Here is a 10,840-nt window from a genome sequence, read left to right as displayed (position 1 = left end):
GGAAATGTGTCACAGCTGCAATGCAGATACTAACTACTGTACATAAAATAGGTAAACAACAAGTTCATACCATATAGCACAGGGAACTATATTCAGTATCTTATAGTAACCAATAATGAAAATGAATATATGCATGTATATGTATGACTGAACTATCATGCTGTACCCGAGAAATTGACACAACATTGTAAACTGATTATTCTTCAATGAAAAAAAAAGAAGTTCTGAATATATGAGAGAGAGCAGGACAAACAGGATGGACATGGGAGAGGAGAGATAAGAAGAGGCAGGAAGAGAAGAAGAGGGAAATTATTCAATTTGATATTTTAAAAATCTGAGACATACTATACAGCAGTCAGAATGATGAAGGTATACTGTAGCTGTTCACAGTGCAACAATATGGGTAGTCTTTGTATTAAATTTTGAAAGTCACAGATAACTACATAAAGCATGATCCTTTTTAAAAGTTAGAAATAATTAAAATACAGATATATACTTTTTAGAAATACAGTTAGATGGGATAAAATGATATACAAAAGAAAAGCAAGGAAACAATTAACACAGGACTTGGGATGGTGATTATGTCAGTTAGGGAAAGACAAGGTGAGGGGACTGAGGAGGACAACACAGCCAGACAGAAGTTACTGTCAAGGTCTCAACTTTTGTGTTGACTGTCTAATTTGTTGCATAAATCAGGGAGAGAGGGAGGAAAGGAGGAAGGGAGGAAGTCATGAAAGGACGAATGATGACCAAGGATTATGGATAATCCAATTTTAGGCACCTGGTATCTACTAAAACATTATCAGGATTATAGTTGTGAAATCATAGAATAGGCACTTGAAACCTCTCAGAATCAACCCAAAAAATAAGAATTCTTCTTTATAAATAGGTTATTACAGCAATAGGGCCTTACCTTATACAAAAATGTATTTTACACGCTTTATTTATGAGTTGTTTATATTTAACCAAAAAAAAGGGAAAAAAATGTAACAAATTTCAGCTCTAGGCAAGATTGATAAAAATAAAGTGTGTCTTCAAGACATGCTATGTCACTTTTTTGGTACCACTTTACTCTCCTTTATTATTCCTATACCTAGATTTCCAGGGCCCTGGTATATGGAGAGCAAGGGTTGACTACTCTCAGTAACCCTAACTGCAATTTGTCGGTTCTAACCACTGCCATCAAACCTTAGTCTGTGTGAAATTGCCCAAGGCCCTTCTTCTGCAGTGTAACAATGAGTAGCCATTATTCCTATAGACCAATTAATCCCTGCTACAAACTAGCTACCAGTTAACTCCTCTTAGAGTGATGGCTTAACCTAGTTGAAATATATACCTTCTTGAAAGATCCTTAAGTTTACATGAATATTTTGAATTCGGGATTCTGTGACATGCCTTAGAAGAAGATATTTCTGATCAGAGAGGCTTTTCTTCAAAGCACACCACCAAAATAGCACTCTATCTTACAGGTAAAACTAATAATGTATGTAACTTTAAAGTATGCATATAAGTCCTTGGTGGAGATGGAAGCTGAAATGATTGATTCTAGGCGGTTGAACCATGTTACTACTAAGTCACTGACATTCTGTTAAATAATCACATGCCAGTGGAACCAAGAACATTTTCTCATATTTACCTTTTTTGAAGGATCTTACAAAGATCCTGTTTCTCAAGTGACATGGAAAAGGAAAGATCATACTAAATAAATATGTCTTATCCAAATGTCCAAATTTAGGTGAACTATATTTTAAAATATAGATTGATTTGATTTACATTTTCAGTTTACCCAGTGCAATGAAAAAAGAATTGGACATTATTTTATTATATATACATATGTATAATAGAATATAAGAAAGAGAGAGCAAAGGAGAGAGATACACATGCATACACATATTTCTATTACTTGATAATCCATGAGAAGATTTAATTATGTTTAAGGAATACCATCTATAAATCAACACAACTATTATACTCTTAGCTGTCCAAACTCATATGTGTTTGGTCACTTCAACCATGAGTATCCCTTTCTCCGTTACTCATAAGTAAGAATTCCTTCAGGGTAGGTATTTTTTTCCCCCCACAAATGTAACTCAGAAACACTAAATGGACTTAGTTTAAGACTTTGAAAAAGAGAATTTACCTTTGCACTAAGATCAGATGGTCAAACTTGAGAAAATTATGCACAACCTAAGACTATATTTATAATAGAAATTGCTTAGTAAATAGAATCAAGATTTTGAAGTGAGTTGGTCAGGCATTGCCTTCATTAGAGAGAAAAGAAAGTGTGATCATTTATTCACAGGCACAGATTTGGGCCAGATACCTATAAAAACTTAATGGGAAGATTCAGAACCTCATAAAAAGCTATACAAGAGCATCCTGCCCTACATCAAATCACGATACACATCCGTTGTGTGACATGTACGTTATATCTGAGAAAGATGGAAATTATGTATATACAAGGCTACCAATACGTTAAATCACAGATATTCACTAGCCTGAATATCCACAACACTTAAGGCACCTTAATCTCAGCATTTTTCATGAGAACACTCTCAAACATACCTTGTTACATTAGATAGAGCTTATTGTTAATGCTTTGTTAGATGTAATTTGTGGGAGATACAGATGAAATTGGCCTGGATATTCAAGGAAATTTAGGCTTTCTCTAACATACTTCTCAAAATCCTTCTAACCTCAACCCATTTCCAGATACCAAAATCTGTATTAGTTATCTATGGCTGTGTAGTAGTTTATCCCCAAACTCAAAACATAGTGACTTAAAACAACAAACATTTATTATCTCACTGATTCTGTGGTTAAGAAATCCAGGCTTGGCTTAGCTGGGTCCCGTGGCACAAGGTTTCTCACAGTGTTAACAATGAAATTGTCAGCTGGGGCTGCATCTCAGGGTTGAATTTGGGGGAATGTTTCAAGCCCACTTATGTGGCTGGCGGTAAGCCTCAGCACTTGGCTAGCTGTTGGCCAGAAACATCAGTTCCTTGTGCACATTCTCCTGCCCATAGGATCACTCAGAACCTGGCATCCGGCTTCCCTCAGGGCAAGGGCTCAGAGAGAGACTATGAGAGAGACAGTATGATGAAAGTCACAGTCTTTTTGTAACCTAGTTTCAGAAGAGATATCTCATCACTTTGGCTGAGTTCTGTTTTTTAGAAGTGAGTCACGACGTCCCGCCCACACACAAGGGAGGTGGGGGCGCGTTACACAAGGGCATGAATTCCACAAGGCAGGGATCTTGGGGAGCCAACTTACAGGCTGCCTACCACTGCAATCTTCTGTACTGAAGGGGCTTGTCACACATTTCTGATTGCCTGGGGACTGCACAAAGTTTCTGGATGAATGGCATTGGACCCTACTTTTTTTAACTACACCTAGATTACTAATTAAATCTGAGACACCCTATCTATAGACTATACAAAAGTCAAAGTCTGGAAGGTAAGGAAAAATGTCCCTGACGAAATGATTTTTAAAGTATTTCTCAAAGGATAGTGCAGTTAGCGATGCCTGGATGAAGGTCCAGATGCAGGAAGGAACGATTTAATGCATAAAACAGCAAAGAAAAGGACGAATGACAGTCAGAGCCCCATCTGTTTCTTGGCTACCACTTTTTCTTCCTTGTATTCATCTCTTGTTCCTTGATCTGTTAACCGATGTTGCTAATTTTAGAGTAGATTTATTCACTTTGATGTAAAGAACCTAAAACTTCATGAGTTTGGAACCCCAGTGATTTAAAGAGGAATGAGAGGAAGAAGGTAGGAATGAGGTGAAGGGAGAAAGAGAAAGGGGAAAAGAAGGCGGACCAGGTGGCAAAGGAGTGGTGACATGGAGAAACACATATGAAAACAAAATATGCAAAAAGGGAGCTATTAGGAATCAAAATCAGAACCCCTGGTTGGAATTAAAAACAAGAAAAACCAAAATGAACATGAAAACTACCCAGGACCCAGAATACAGAAACAAAAAAAGGATAAGTGACAATGGTAAAGAAAAAGTTACAGAGGGCAAGAAGTGCCCAGGGACTCCAGCTCCATGAAGATGCAGGGAATGTCTGAGGGTCTTAAACATATTTTTTGCTGCACCAGCTTTTTATATTTTAGGTGTTGGTACATCTGTCTCCACATGAACGTGGTTCACAGGTAAAATCCTTCCATCCCAGGGTACCTGCTTACTCAGAGTTCTGAGATACAGAAAGATATTTCTGTATGGACAAGACTACATAGTTAAAAAAGGAATGTATACACTTGGAAGTCTTTTCATCCCTGCTTACACAAAGGTCATCTTGAAGCATGAAGGCTATGGATATATTTGCTTTATTGCTGTATTCCATTTTCAAAGGTGGAACTAACCAATTTGTGTATATATAGAAAAGATCAACAATTTTAAAAAAGGGTCTTAGCACATTGTGAACTCATTATAGCTGCTCTGTAATTTGTTGTTATAATCACAATTTCTAGGATCATATATTTCTGTCTCTCAGAAACAAGGTCATTTGTCAAAAAACAAAAAGCTATACAACTTTTTGACAAGTGTACATCAGGCTATCAAGCTGAACTATTTAGTAGTCATAATTTTGTTACATGGTTTAAAACATATTCTCAGGATATTCTTAATATACTTATTTTGCCTTTCCTGCTTATAATTGTATTACTTCAGATCACCTTATAAATTGAATATTCATTCATCCACACAAACATTTTTTTGAACTCTTGTCTATTGTGAGCTGGGACTGTTAGATTCTGAGACTACAAAGATAAATTGGACCCAGACCATGTCCTTAACTCAGACCATTTCTTGGTAGTGAAAATAACCAATAATTTATTGTTTGGGAGCCATCTGTCACCTACCAATCTCAATGAAGTTGTGCCCTTGGTTAAAGCAGTTGAATATCTCCAAGAGTCCTGGTATATATATGCTTCAGAAACGTTGTTCCCACTTTATAGAAGTTCATGGATAGCCATTTTGATTATTTTCATTGCTGTTCCTTGATCTATTGAAAGTTTTCTGATTGGCATACTTTGCAAAAGGCCTCCATGCCCCCTTACCATTTCCTAGTATAACTGTGTAGACCAGTAGACTAACATTAGTCTTATTATTTATTCTTTGGAAATTGCAACAGAAGTACCACCAATATTAAGATTCCCAATCACATCATCAAAAAGGTGTTAGAGAACTTCTCAAGGTCATCTAACTTGCTCAGCAGCCACCATAGCCCCAATCTACTCAAAATATAAACTACTAGCAGTATTGATGTGAATGTGCAGACCATGACACTAGTTCCTGTGTCTTCCTTCAGTCTCTGTGCAGTGAAGTTCTGTCAGCTAAGCCCTAAAGATCTTCTCCGCCCGACCCCTGCAATAGACACCACACCAAAAAGGACTTCCAGCACTCTTGCAGTTTGTGAACTACTCCCATTTCTCACACTTAATTCTATGTCCTCTTTCGTACTTCTAGCTTTTCCCACATTTTTCTCTCCCACTGTGACCTTCATCCAGCTCGGCAGATGTAACAATCAGCACAGATATACCAGTGATAGCCCTGGGTTCTCTATTTATTCTGTATCAAGCTAGCTTGATTGGACATACTTCCTAATAATTCCCATTTCCCACTGGGCTGCTCTTGGCCCAGCTGGTAGAGCCAGGAAATACCTACCCCTACATGTAGATCATGAACCACTGTAATTATTTTGCTCCATAGGAACCAGAGTATGTTCTATGGAGCAGAAATTCTAAGCCATGTCAATATTTTACTTGGAATAAATGATTTTCAAAGCTAAAAAAATTTTATTTACAACAGGAGCATTTAATAAGTCAGTGAACATTGTGAATCTCAAAGAAGAAAATATAGAGGCATGGTTTTTCAAAGGGATTGAACATGAGAATGCCCTCTTTTTTTTGGTGGACTAGTATTGAGAGAATACTTCTTTCGGAAATGTTAATCATGTATGACTTTATACTCCATACGCACATTATGGATTTGGTGATGCTTCATTGACAGCATAGGTTCCTAGTGATGCAGAAGGTTACCATGATATTTTGACGAGCAGTGGCAAAGAGAGCAATGCTGTGATAATTACCTAATTAGCTTCCTTTGACCTGGTAAAGGAAGCTTCTCAATCTTGAGAACTTTTTTTATAATTAAGTTGAAGAAGAATTTTTGTGGTCACCTGAGGAACACTTTCTAGTCCTTACTTGGATATCTTAGCAATCCTAGTATCAGGTTCTCTGATCACTGTAGTGCATTTATTTAAAATATATGACGATGAGCATACATGTATGTTTCTAGTGTCTTAAATAACAGTTTCAATGAATCTTATACACAATCCCACATATCATCACTTACACTAAAAACAAAGAACAATGGCTAGTCCTTTACATGTTGCATCGAATCCCTTGACAAACTTCTTGGTTCAGAGCATTTTGATAAAACTTCTTTTTCATACTATGCCATTATGGTGAATAAACAAAGCACACTAGCTCTCTAATTTGAGGACATAAATAAACTCTATACATGGATGGATCCCTAATTTTAGTCAGAGAGAAGATTTTGTTACAACAAAGACCATGACAATAAAGTAAGAAATTTCAAATCCATAAAATGTCTTACATAGACCAGAGGAAAAGCAGATCCTCTCTTTAAGGTCTTCTCCTTCAATGCACTTAACATTATTAAAAATCATTCAGTGTTTATTCTATCGAGCATACTGCTTTCTGGAAAACAAGCAACTCAGAAAGCAGTTCAAAGGTTAGTTACAAGATAAACTAATAGCTATGCTAAGCTATTACTTTGTAGGGCCAATAAAAAAAGAAAAAAAAAAGAAACTATATTATTTCCACAATCTATATGGTCAGCTCCAGCAACAACCAAATCAGTAATAAAATATTTTTCAACTTCCCCCTGCTTTCCCCTCTCTGCTTCTGAAATTTTATCCCAACAGGGAAGTCTCCCTGGAATATACCATAAATATAAAAAAGCAAGATTGGACAATGTAATAAATGTTTTATTTTCGTTTGTTAATAGATGGTGAAGTTCAGCTCACTTGTGGTTTGACCTTATTCTAGTACATGAACAATTTTTCTTAAATACAGCTTTCATATAACACTAGCCATCTCAAACTTCTGCACTTACCCCAGGGAACCAGGTCTGTACACGCACACACAAGTATGAAGCAAACAGTAATTGCAGTATAGTTTTATTTCATGGATTTTTATATACCACAATTTAAATTGTTCAGCCCCAAACATTACAATTACTATATAAGTACCTGATAAAAATGCATGGTCCCACGTATGTAACCTCTAGACCAAGCCATCAGGTACAATCTTTTTTTTAAGTTTCACTGTGTATAGTAATGTTAATAGAAATTGATAGTAATCAATGATAAATATTGAATCTTTATTGCAATGATTTTCATCTGGGCTATACATCAAGATTACACTCAGATATTCAGATTTGATAGGTTTGGAGTGTGTCTCAGGCCACTGTATTTTTTTTTTTTAAGTTCCAGATGTTGCTGATACAAATTTAAGGTTAAAAACTACTGACTTATGAAATGCTTTCTGTATGCAAAGACCCATGCTAAGTGATTTACATTTATTAATTCATTTAATCCTCATAACTACATTGGGTAAGTTTTATTATTTCTGTTTCACAAGTGGAGATACTGACACATGGAGAGGTTAAATAACTTGTTCAAGGTCTCCCAGAGAGACCTTGTACACATATATGTGTACAAAAGCAAATTCGTAATTCTCTATTTTTATCATATAATGCTTCAAATAAATAAAAATAAGGAAGGCTAAGACAAAACTAAAATGGGTCAATGAAAATTCAAGTAGAAATAGCACATGGTCTCCCCAAATAGTCTCCTTCTACAAGATCTGCCATAAACCACTGTGACCCTCCCCGATCTATTCTCCATTCAGCAATGTGATCATTTCGAAAAGCAGACTGAGCTACCAAGGTACTGAACTCTAAATTACCTGGGATCATGTCTGGTTTTACTTCTCAGGGTCTTTCCCTATCCCTGTCATAGTGCCTTGGGCATGATGAGGGTTCAACACATATCTAGTAAACAAATACATGTCACAGATTTAGCCCCCTGCATTCTCCACATGCCCCACCTTCCTGTCTCCCATTTCCTTCCAGGTACTTCCTGGTTCCTAACTCTAGCTCCTTCCTCCCCTCCAGCTCTCAGAACCTCCCTACTAGGCTCTCGGGCTCCTAGTGAGCACTGGTATCAGGCTTGATTCTTCGATCACAGGTTGAACCCACCACTCTGCTCTCCCCCCTGAGAGCTCCAGATTGTTCTCTGAGCAGACATTTGAGGCACCAGGTAGCACAGTGAGTGAACAACACAATGGAACAGAAGCCCACCACCCCTGTTACTCCTACCTGGTCTTTGAGACTACGGACAGGACTGCACCTGGGGGCTTCTCTCCCCAGGTGTGTTGGGCTGATACAATTCTTATATAAGGTTATTCTGTCTCTCCTCACTGAGTGACCTCCAGAAATGGGATGACAGAAAGCAAAAGCCATTTATTTCCATAGTTCTGCATAAGAACTTGGCTGGAGAGAATGATGTGATTTCAGAGATCTTTTTTTCAGCCTGCTTTAAATACAACTACTCCAACCACTGAAAATGGATTCCTGGAGATAGGACATGTGAACTTGAGTTCATGGGGCATGCTAAAGAATTCATCCTCTGTGACTTGCCTACCTTTCAAAAGAAACAATAGCTTATCCTCAGAACGTGGAGAGAGACACACCTGAACAGAGGTCTCACAATTAATTCATGAGTGCCTAATGTTTTAGGCCAAAACAAACATTTAATTCAAGCAAGATATTTAAAAATTAGGACTTACTCTAGTGAAGAGAGATTTTGATAGTGATGGACAATATTAGTTGGTCCCTCCACAAAGACTTTTGCTTCTTGCATACTATTATGATTGCATGGTAATCTTACCCAGCTAGTGTTTTCTTAATGTCCTGGGGAGCCTGATCATTGTAAATTACCTGTGACATCTCATTAATCCTCTTTTTCCTCACAAACGCATAATTAATGGTAACATTGACAATAATACACAAATTAGCTAAGTGACGCTTTATGGTGTTGGTTTTGATTAACGTCAGGAACCCAAAAATGACATTAATGTAATGCAGATCCCAAAAGGCAGTCTGCACTTTGACCTCAGACATACATTTTGTTTGCACCATCACCAAGATTAATCCTCCTCTGGATGAAGACGAGACAAAACTCTGGCCACTGGCAGTGTATGCCGGGCTGTTGGAAAACAAACCGTCTCAATTGCATTTGTTTAAGAAGAAAATCTTAATGCATAGAAAACAACAGCATCGTGTCATTTCCTATTGTCTAGTTAGGACAAAGATAAATGAGCAACTGTCATCATTTAGATCAGCTGCTTCTCTGCTAACTTCTATTATTTGCTTATTTATGGAGCAGTGTTTAATTAAAAGTATACCTAGATGATATGAACCACAGGATAAAATGATTGAAGTTCCTTCTGCTTTCACTGTAAATGGTTTTTGGAAATCAAAACTGATTTTTATATGCATTTCAACCTGCAGGACTTCTAAATGATAAACTCTTACTAACCACAAGAGAGTGAAAAAAAAAATCAATGCCTGAGAAAATACTCTTTGCCTCTGACTAGAGTAACAAAGTGAAAGCACTAGAAGGAATTTGGATAAAGTAAACTTCTTTGCTTCAAAAGTGAGGCGTGTTTGCAGAGAGTGAGGAGGCTGATTTAGAAACACTTTTTTCCAAATTATAAAAGAGAGAGACAGACACTCTACATTAGTCACAGTATTGTCTACTGCTGCATCATCAGCTTCTAAATTCAGGGTTAATCATATGACTTAGTTATGATCATGAACAGTTCCTTAATCACGATCTTCACAAATCCAAGTTGAGTACTGAATCTCTTTAACACTCTAAAGAGGTATAGTATGCTAACTTTTAAAGATGCAATCTTCTGTTTTCTTCGTAACAGTTATTTATAGCTGAAAATTCATAAGATTTATCATTTTTTTGAAAATAATAATAATAGTCCTTTCTTGATTAATTTGACATCTATTCATTTAGGCTATTTTTCAAAATGTTATAAACCACAGCCCTGGCTCATGATCATATTCCATTTCAAGAATGAAATAGGGAAAAAAGCCATATTTTCATGCTTTTTTTCTATTATTCACATAAATAACTACCATTTGGAGAATGCTTTATGAGCAAAAATACATAACATATAAGGTGATGATGTAAAATTTGAAATAAATCCACCAAAATTGGAAAGTAAAGATCACCAAAATTATTTTAAAAAAAAACTTGTGTGTATATTAGATTAAAAAAAAGAGGAATCTGACTATCCTAAAAGATGATTTTAGTTGCTATGGGTATACATTTCCAATTATAATACTCCTAATCTCCAACCACCCCACCAAAAAAAGTAAAAAAGCAGACTTCCTTACAACTGCTTGTCATAGCAGTTTAATTTTGAAAAATGCCTCATCTGTCTCCACTTCAAATATATTTATCGTATGACTTGGTTTATCCTTTTTTTTTTTGGTTATTTAAAGTTACAAAATAATCTATTTGAAGAGGCTCAGGTTTTTCTTTTTCTCTTCTCATTATTTTAAAATCAAAAGCAGCTTATTTTTAAATAGACATATTAAGTGTTTGTTAGTTGCACCAACTATTACCAGCACACAAACCCACTGGAAAGCAAACTGGAATTTAAGGGGCAACGGGGATTCCTATAGAAGTCATATTTTCAGTCAACCTAACTAAACACTAAATTGAGAT

This window comes from Vicugna pacos, chromosome 6 (genome assembly GCF_048564905.1).
Source record: "Vicugna pacos chromosome 6, VicPac4, whole genome shotgun sequence".
NCBI classification, from domain to species: domain Eukaryota; kingdom Metazoa; phylum Chordata; class Mammalia; order Artiodactyla; family Camelidae; genus Vicugna; species Vicugna pacos.
Note: the sequence above shows the minus strand (reverse complement) of the source record.